The sequence below is a fragment of the Sturnira hondurensis genome, unplaced genomic scaffold, assembly GCF_014824575.4.
Source record: "Sturnira hondurensis isolate 20B ecotype Veracruz unplaced genomic scaffold, ASM1482457v3 Scaffold0006957, whole genome shotgun sequence".
Classification (NCBI taxonomy): domain Eukaryota; kingdom Metazoa; phylum Chordata; class Mammalia; order Chiroptera; family Phyllostomidae; genus Sturnira; species Sturnira hondurensis.
In genome coordinates, this window is record NW_028079588.1 from 7,583 (window position 1) to 17,119 (window position 9,537).

The 9,537-nt window shown below is 37.2% G+C and overlaps 1 long non-coding RNA gene across 1 annotated transcript; it reads left to right on the forward strand.

Annotated features, from left to right (window-relative positions):
- The first annotated feature begins 1,790 nt into the window (after nucleotides 1-1,790).
- Nucleotides 1,791-9,291, forward strand: LOC118990348 (uncharacterized). Its single transcript, XR_005067208.1, has 2 exons — nucleotides 1,791-2,585; nucleotides 8,998-9,291. It is a non-coding gene; the product is annotated as an uncharacterized LOC118990348 (long non-coding RNA).
- The last annotated feature ends 246 nt before the right edge of the window (nucleotides 9,292-9,537 follow it).

The following is a 9,537-nucleotide window of genomic DNA, read 5'->3' on the forward strand; positions in this document are numbered from 1 at the left end:
CCTCCTTGGGTCCACCTTCTTTGGGACTCTCTGAGCTTCCTGGATTTCCTGGAAGTCTATTTCCTTTGCCAGATTGGGGAAGTTCACCTTTATTATTTGTTTAAATAAGTTTTACATTTGTTGCTCTTCCTCTTCTCCTTATGGCACCCCTATAATTCTGATGTTGGAACATTTAAAGATATCCTGGAGCTTCCTAAGCCTCTCCTCATTTTTTAAAATTCTTGTTTCTTCATTCTTTTCTGGTTGGATGTTTCTTTCTTCATTCTGGTCCACTCCATTGATTTGAGTCCCAGTTTTCTTCCCATCACTATTGGTTTCCTGTACAGTTTCCTTTATTTCACTTAGCATAGCCTTCATTTTTTCATCTAATTTGCAACCAAATTCAACCAGTTCTGTGAGCATCCTGATTACCAGTGTCCTGAACTGTGCATCTGATAGGTTGGCTATCTCTTCATCATTTAGTTGTATTTTTTTCTAGGTCTTTGATCTGTTCTTTCATTTGGGCCATGTTTTTTTGTCTTGATGCACCTGTTATGTAGTAAGGGATGGATCCTTAGGTATTCACCCTGAGGGAGGGGTAACCCACGTCGATATGTTGTGATGCTGTATGTGGGGAAGGGATCTGAGAGGGAACAGTGGCACTTGCTCTGCTCTCTGCCAGATTTCAGAGAAATCTCATTTCTGCTGAGATTTCCGCTGCTTCCCCCAAGCAAGTTGGGTAATTCTGGTGCTGATTCCTGGGAGGGTTGGCTTGTGTATATTCTAGGACCCTGTGGGTCTCCAACAATCTCGCCTATGAGGCCGGGAGTCTCTCTCACTGCTGCTTCAACCCCCACACATGTTTTCAATCAGTAGTTTGAGGCTTTATTTCCTTGCACTAAAGTTCTGGTTTTTTCAGTCAGTCTCACTCCCCAGTTGTTCCTCCTGGTTTATCTGTGCGTGAGTGTGGGACTGCCTGCTTCACCAGCTGCTGCCAAAGCCTTGCCAGCCAACTGCATCCTTGCTCACCCTGCTCCACAATCTGGCACTGGGTCCACCCGCTGCCACCTTGCCTGCCCCGGTCCTCCTGCCACTGCCTTGCCACGAGTCCTCTCCATGCACCTGTCTTTATCTATCCTACTGGTCTGGATGAGCGTGTCTTCTTTAACTCCTTGGTTGTTGGACTTCCATACAGTTTGATTTTCTGTCAGTTCTGTTTTTTTTAATAGTTGTTGTCTTTTTTTTGGTTGTGCAAGGAGGCACAGTGTGTCTACCTATGCCTCCATCTTGGCCTGAAGTCTGTTTATTGATTTTAAATTGGTTGTTATTCTCCTTTTGGTTGTGCAAGGAAGCAAAGGGTTTCTACCTATGCCTCCATCTTGGCCAGAACCCTGATAAGCTTTTTTTACATACATGCTGATATGACAGCTGACATAATACAATCTAACAAATTGTTTAGAATGAAGTTAAAGACAACTAAGTGCTACTAGAGTCATCTTATGAAAATAACCAAATGAACTTTTTAGCCAACCAGTATTATAATTATGTTTTGACAAGTGTTCTTCATATACAAAGCAGAAGAGTGGGGTTAAGTGCCATGTGTTAATGAATGTGTGGGAAGCATAAATGTTATTTCTCTTGCCTGTCTTTGACACAAATATCTCTATTTTAGCCATTCTGATGAGAACATGATGAGTTGCCTGCAAGTATTTTATCCTCCTCTGCGTATTGCCCCGCGCCCTGTGAAGGAACAGTGTTGGCAAACCAGGGAAGTGCTCATTTTTGTTTCTTTTATTTACAACCCTTTATCCTCCCCCCACATATGTAAATATTGATTTTTAAATGCTGATAAAAGTCTAATGGTTTTTGAAAATTTGTTTAATGGTAATCAAAATTTTTCAGTGAATCTCAAGATGCTCTCTGGTACTACTACCAATAATAGTAATCCTAGAGATGAAGAGTATTTGAATGTTTGGACTGACTTCTGAAGTTTAATGTAGTTACAAGAAATTTAAAATTCTTATGGACCATCTCACCTACAGCAGATTCATTCATGATATGTTTCCTCTAATAACCTACTTATTATCTGGGTTTATTCCAGAAGGAACAAAAGTTAATAAAGTCAAAATTCAGATATTGGTGATGAATAGGTGAGAAGTGCACAAATAAGTGAGTTGGTTAGCTGGCATATCCAGATACCCTGTTAATCTAATCTTGATGCTCTTCCTTTTGGCATTCCCTCAATCATGATTAGTGAGAGTTAGGATAAAGGTAAACTGAGATAAAGATGGGAAAAGTTAGACATAATACTCATCCACTGGGAAAGTTTATTAGTAAACACTGAGATATTACGTTGGTTGTATATGCTTCAGATTAGATTAGTTATGATGGAAGGAGTTTTGTTTCTTTAATGTTTATTTAGTTTCCACCCGATGTCCCTCAACAAGTAAGTTTCACTGAAAACATGCTTCTTGACTTCTAATGCATTTTGAAAAATTAATGTGCCCTGGATTTATAGAGAAGTGATTTTACAAAAATGTGTAATTTCAGGATAAAGAAGACTAAGGAGAGCAGCGCTGCTGTACCACTTCAGGAGAATGAGAAAGGTAAAGTGGGCTCCTGTTTTTCTCCTGCCAGGTTCTCATGCCGAATACTAACCTTTTTAAAAAACTTCCTTTCTCTCTACTGATTTGTCTTTGTTTTGTTTTTTGTCTTTTGTTTTTATAAATGTAGTGGAGGTCATGTTATGTATATACCTCTATTATCTCAGGACCAGGGGCAGGCTCTTCTCATCTCCATGTGGGCCACTGCAGTAGCTTGCAAACTAGTCTGGCTTGGGATTTCTGACCTTTGAAATCATTCGACACTGCAGCAAAAGCCTAAAATTTTGCCCTCTAATCACATTACTTCCTTCTTCAAACACAATGCCTCCTCATTACCCACAGACTAAAGTATGAACTCCTTAGCTTGGCATTGAACCCTTTACTATCTTCACCTACTTGCCTTTCTGGTCTTATTTTCGAATTAATTTTTCCTGAATCCTGTGTATCTATAAATATCCAACTTCAGAAACTTATCTATATATCAATAGTGTGTTTTTTAAAAAAACTACTATTAAAATTGATTTATTTTAAGTCCGTGGTGACTAAGATGGTTTATAACACCAAAGTGTATTTTCATCTATTTGGAGTATGAGTTTGCTCTTTGAAGCTTTAAATTCAAGCATTCTCACTTCTATATTTCTGATATGTTTGGTCAGAATTTTGTTTTTCAAAAAGACACTGAAAAATTCTGTTGAGCCAGGTAATTATGCTTTGAATGATATCTAGAAAATGATTGAGAATTTCCTGGCAGCTCTGACATCTAGACTTACTATTTCATCCCTACTTTCATGTGTTACAGATCACTGGGGGCTTTATACCAAGGGAACACAGTGGCATGCAACATATGTATTTGTCTAGCATTTAAGTTCTTCAATAAATTCTTACTCATTTCCTGAAGTAATTTTGTTCAAAGTAAGGATACTTGACTCATGTAGTCTAAAGTTTTCTACTTGTATTTGTTGATTATTATATAAGCCAGGGGTTTTCAACAATTACAGCACTTCGTACCAGATAATTCTTTGTTGTGGGGTCTGTCCTGTGCGTTGATGGGTGTTTAGCAGTATCCCTGGCCATTATTCACTAGATGCCACTAATAGTCCCCAAGTGTGGTCATTAAAAAGATCCTCAGACATTGCCAAAGTTCCTTAAGAGTGGCAAAATAACTCCCAGTTGAGAACCACAGGATTAAGTATGACATCTTTAGCATTGTATGTTATTCTACTATTTCTCCTTCATACTGTGAACTATTTCCTCTCTTACCTATGTGTATCAATTATTTGGTTACTAGTTTAGGATGTTTTAAACCTCACTTATTTGTATGATAATCAGAGTTATCTTCATCACTTCCATGATTTTCTACTTATGGATGAATGGAGGTCAGAGTACCTCCAAAGAAACCCAACCACTAAAATCACTAAGGAAGACTTTTGTGACATTATTGGCAGCAGTCAGAATTGACTTGTTAGGAACTTTGTGAGTTCATTCTCTGGATATTCATAAGGTTCAATGTTCATGAACTTCTTTTTGGATATGTCCTTTCTCTGAATTTTTATATACTATAAACAACTTCTGTGATCAACAGGCAGCATAAAATAAAAATATAGATGTTAATTTAAGCAAAAGGCATTCAATTGCATCTTGGCCCAGATGAACATCAGCCTGCCTGTTTTCCAATAGACCAAATTTATGGCTCTTAGGACTGGGTGCTATGTCTTACTTACTTTTACACCTTGCAGTGCCTAAACCAGTTTCTGTAACATGTTGAGTGCTCAGTAAATACTTGTTGATTTTCCTTCAGTCATGCAAGTGGGCAGTTCATTCATTCATTTACCAAATGTGAATTGAATATATACTCTATGACAGGCATTGTTCCAGGTGTTTGGCTTTAGGCTATATCCCACATGAGAAAAGATAGCCAACCAATATTAACCATAATAAAGAAGACCATTCCCCAGTATATCCGAAGGGGAAAGCATAATAGAAATAACAAAATAGAACAGGAGAAAGGAGATCAGGAGATCTGAGGTCAGGACAGGTTTAATGGGGAGGGCAATATTTGAGCCAAGACTTGAAAGAGGTGAAGGAGTTAAACTCCCAGGAAACAGTTATTCTCTTGGAGCCAGCAAAGATCCCAAGGCAGGATGATGTCTGACCTGTTGGAAGAAATCAGGAGTCAAGTGTCCAGGTAAGAGAGGTGATACCCGGCCCTGTAGGGCCTCGGAAGGGACATTGTGTCTAACTCTGATTGACATGAGGAACCCTTGAATCATTTTAACAAAAGAATGATTTTAATGTGAGCTGATTTAAGTTTTTTTTAAAGATTTTATTTATTTATCTTTAGAGGGGAAGGGAAGGGGAGAGGGAGAGAAATATTAATGTATGGTTGCCTCTCGTGTGTCCCCTGTTGGGAACTGGTCTGCAACCCAGGCATGTGCTCTTACTGGGAATCCAACCACGGTTGTTTGGTTCGCAGGCCCGCACTTGATTTAAATTTTTAAAGGATCATTAGGTAATCGTCATCTATTTCAGTAGTTAGACCTTTTTAAAAAATGGCCCATTGACCTTCCACCTCTATCTGTGATGAAATAGCTTTTATCAGACTATTTTACCACTGAGAATTAGCATGAGAGCTAATTATTAAAGAATGTAATAAAATATATTTTATAACAAATAACGTAAAAGTAATATATATTTATTATTCATATAAAAATAATAAAAACATTAAAAAACAACTGCTAAGGGTGTCAAGAGCTATCATTTCTAATAGGACCTGAGAGGCTAAGATAACCACAGAGAAGTGAACCTTAAATTCTGTGCACAGTTTCCCTCCAGATGCCTGTTTCTAATTGGCATATCTGCTGGCTAAAACAGCTTTTTGGAGATAAAAGAACTGAGCAGAGGTTTCAGCAACGTAGCATTTACTGGCGGGATAGCAGGGGAGTTTAAAGCCTACCCAGGAAGCCCTTAGTAAACACCTAGGCTCTTGGTTAAAACTCTTGAAGGGACACACACTGTAAAGGCACCCCAGGTAGAAACTAGCTTTAAAACAGCCTACAACCCAGACTTGACTGGATTAGAGGGACTGCCTGGCCTGCCAGGAGAAAATGTAATCTCTCTGGAAAACTGAAGGTGAACCCAAGCCTTACGGGCACATTGTTTGGGTCATTTGTTTTCTTTGGAGGAGTCTTTTGATATTGATTCAGTCATTTTAATTTTAGAACTTTTAAGGCATTCTAATTCTTTAATCAATATTGGTAAGTTATATTTTCAAGAATTTTTTGCATTTTGTCTGTTTTCAATTTTATTGGCCTAAAGTTTAGTCTTTACTCTATCTGTACTTCTGTTCCTCTTCTAATATTATTTGTTCCTTCTGCCTTGTTTTCTTGATTAATCTCACCAGAGACTCTTCATTTTTATTTGTCTTCTTAGTGGAGAACTCTTTTTAAAAATCTTGCTGTAAGTTTGTTTTCTACCTCATTGATTCCTACTCTTTTCTTTTTTATTTTTTTATTTAATCTTTGTTGTATTTTTTTACTACCATGTAGTCCCTTTATACTCCCTATCCCTGGAAATCACTACATTCTCCTCTTTTTTATGTTATCTTTTTTCTCCCATGTTCTTTGGGTTTATCCTTTTCCTAATGTATATCTTATACCTAGGTTATTAATTTTCAGCTATCTTTTCTAACACAGCATTTCAGAATTTTATAACCATAGAGAGACTTATGCCCTAAAATTTCTCTTTTGCTTCACCATACAATTTTTATAATATTTTCTTTATCATCCAGTTAAATGTTTATTATGATTCCTTTTTTTGATTGATAATAATATAAAATGCCTATAGATATCTAAATATTTCAGAATTTTTAGTTTGTCTTATTGGTAACAACTTCAACTAAATTTTATTGGTCTGTATGATAATAATTCTGTGAAGTTTTTTGAATATTACTTAATACCTAGGATCTAGTTCATTTGTTACTAAAGGATCTTTCTAAGATCAAGTCCATTGCAGTGCTAAGAACAGGAATGCTGATCATATTCTTGCCCTCTACTCTCTCTCTCTGAACTTCCCACTCATGTTACACACTCAAATAAAAACATAGAAACATACAACCCCCAGGTACCTTGGAGATTTTTTAAAATTATATTTTATTGATTATGCTATTACACTTGTCCCAATTTTCCCCCCTTTGTGCCCCTCCCCCCAAAACCCCAATTCTCTCCAACAGTCTATCCCTTAGTTCATGTCCATGGGTCATGAATATAAGTTCTTTGGCTACTACTTTTCTCAAACTGTCCCTAACATCCCCTGTCTATTTTGTACCTAAAAATTTGTACTTCTTAATCCCTGTACCTTTTCCCCTATTCTCCCCCTTCTCTTCCCAACTAATATCCATCCAAATGATCTCCATATCTATGATTCTGTTTCTGTTCTACTTGTTTACTTAATTTGTTTTTTACATTCAATTGTTGATATTTGTGAATTCATTGCCATTTTAATGTTCATAGTTTTGATCTTCTTCTTTTGATTAAATAAATCCCTTTAACATTTTATATAATAAGGCCTTGGTGATGATGAACTCCTTTAGTTTTACTGTGTCTAGGAAGGTCTTTATCTACCCTTCCATTCTAAATGATAGCTTTGCTGGATAGAGTAATCCTGGGTGTAGGTCCTTTTTTCATCAATTTCAATACTTCTTGCCAGTCCTTTATTGCCTGAAAAGTGTCTTTAGGGAAATCAGCTGACAGTCTTATGGAAACTCCTTTGTAGGTAACTATCTGATTTTCTTTTGCTGCTTTTAAGATTCTCTCTTCATCTTTAACCTTTAGCATTTTTATTATGATGTGTCTTGGTGTGGTTGGTCCTCTTTGGGTCCAACTTTGGGATTCTCTGTGCTTCCTAAAATTGTAAATCTATTTCCTTCACCAAACTAGGGAAGTTTTCATTCATTATTTTTCAAATAAGTTTTCAGTTTGTTACTCTCTCTCTTCTCCTTCAGCACCCTTATGATTCACATGTTGGTATATTTGAAGATATCCCAGAGGCTCCTTAGCCTATTGTGGTTTTTTTGGATTCTTTTTTCTTCTTGCTGTTCTGACTGTTTTTTTCTTCCTTATGTTCCAAATCATTGATTTGATTCTCAGCTTCATCCACTCTCTGTTAATTTTTGTTTATTTCACTTAGTGTAACCTTCATTTTGTATGGGTTTTCTTTATGCTGTTCAAGTACCCAATGAGTTCCTTAAGCATCCTAATAACCAATGTTTTGAACTCTGCATCTGATAGATTGCTTATCTCTGTTTCATTTAGTTCTTTCTCTGGAGTTTTCTTCTGGTCTCTTATTTGGGCCATATTTCTTTGTCTTCTCATTTTGCCAGCCTCCATGTGTTTCTGTGTATTAGGTAGAGCTGCTTTGACTCCCTGTCTCAGTAGCATGGCTTATTGTAGACAAGTACATTGGTAAGTTGTATGAGGCAGAGCATTAGGTAATTGCCAGGGCAGGGCAACCTGTGTCACTGCTCTGTGGCTCTGTATGGGGGAAGACTAAGAGAAGGGACAATGTGGCTGCCTAGCCTGTGGATTTTTGTCCAGGAGGAAGCTGTTTCCTGGAACTTACCCTGTTTCCAGTCACTTCACTTTCTCCCCATATGCTACTGGTGCCCTTCTAGCTATTGCCCTGGTGCTGAAGCCCAGGGCAGTGAGTCTGCATAAGTTCTAAGTCTGTTGTAGGCCCTTTAAGAGGCTCCTTAAAGGACTCTGAGAATCCTGAGAATCCTGTTGTTTCTTCCGCCACTCCAACCCACACTGGTTTTTACAGCCAGAAGTTATTGGGATTTACCTTCCTGGTACTAGACTCCTAGGCTGGGAGGTCTGGTGCAGGGCTGGGGATCCCTTACTCCTGAGGTATCCCTTCCAATTTTTATCCACCACACATGAATGTGGGACCACCCATTCTATGTTTCCATACCTCCTACCCATCTGGATGAATTCCTTGGTTATGGGACTTCTATACAGCTCAATTTTTCTGATGATTCTGGGTGATATTTGTTTTGTAGTCATTGCAGTTTCTGCTGTGGTTGTGTGAGGAAATGGACTGTGTTTATCTATGCTCCATATGACCTAATCTTTAATAATTATTTATAGAGAATAAATTATGTAGTCATACCATGTTTTTGAAGCATGCTGCAGGCACAGATTTAGTTTTATGTAATTAAATGTAAGCATTGCAGGTTTTTTAGTTAAATATTTTTTGAGATGGCTTATTACAGTCATTAAAAAGTAAGTAGTGACTTTTCTACTTCAAAGAACTCATAGTATTTGATGGTCAGTTGAGGAATAGACATTTTGCTTGCACTATATTTTAGAGAATACATTGTGGTTATTTGCATTTTAGTAGCTGATTTTTTTCCTCGCAGGTTTTAGCTTCAGTGATCCTCTTGTTGGAGCACCATCTCAATACTTACAGAGACTTTCCAAAATGGCCCTATTAGAATATGATACCATTTGTCATGAAACAACCAGAAAGTCAAAAAAGGGTAGGAAACGAGAGCTGCGAGACTGCTGGTAACTTATGCTATGTGATGCTTTCTTCACTGGCTTTTAAGGCTTATACTTTCTTCCTTTCTTTTTCTTTCTTTTGGTACATGATATGATATGGAATGTTACATGTAACAATGGAAATGTAAATAGGAAATAAATATTTTATGTTATATACAGAAAAATTTGTTTTGTTAGCATTACAAAGAAGCATTTAAGCTGTCATTTATGCAGACATAAGCATAAGAAAAATTATATTTCATGAATTTTATGCACGTTAATTTTATTTTTTTACTCAACTTGAAAAATGTTTTTTGAGTGCCTGCTTGTACAATGACCTTCGCTGGGAGCCACAGAAGATTTTTTTAAAAAGTGAGCTCTTCTAGTTGGGGATAGAAGGTGGCCAACTGGAACNTACA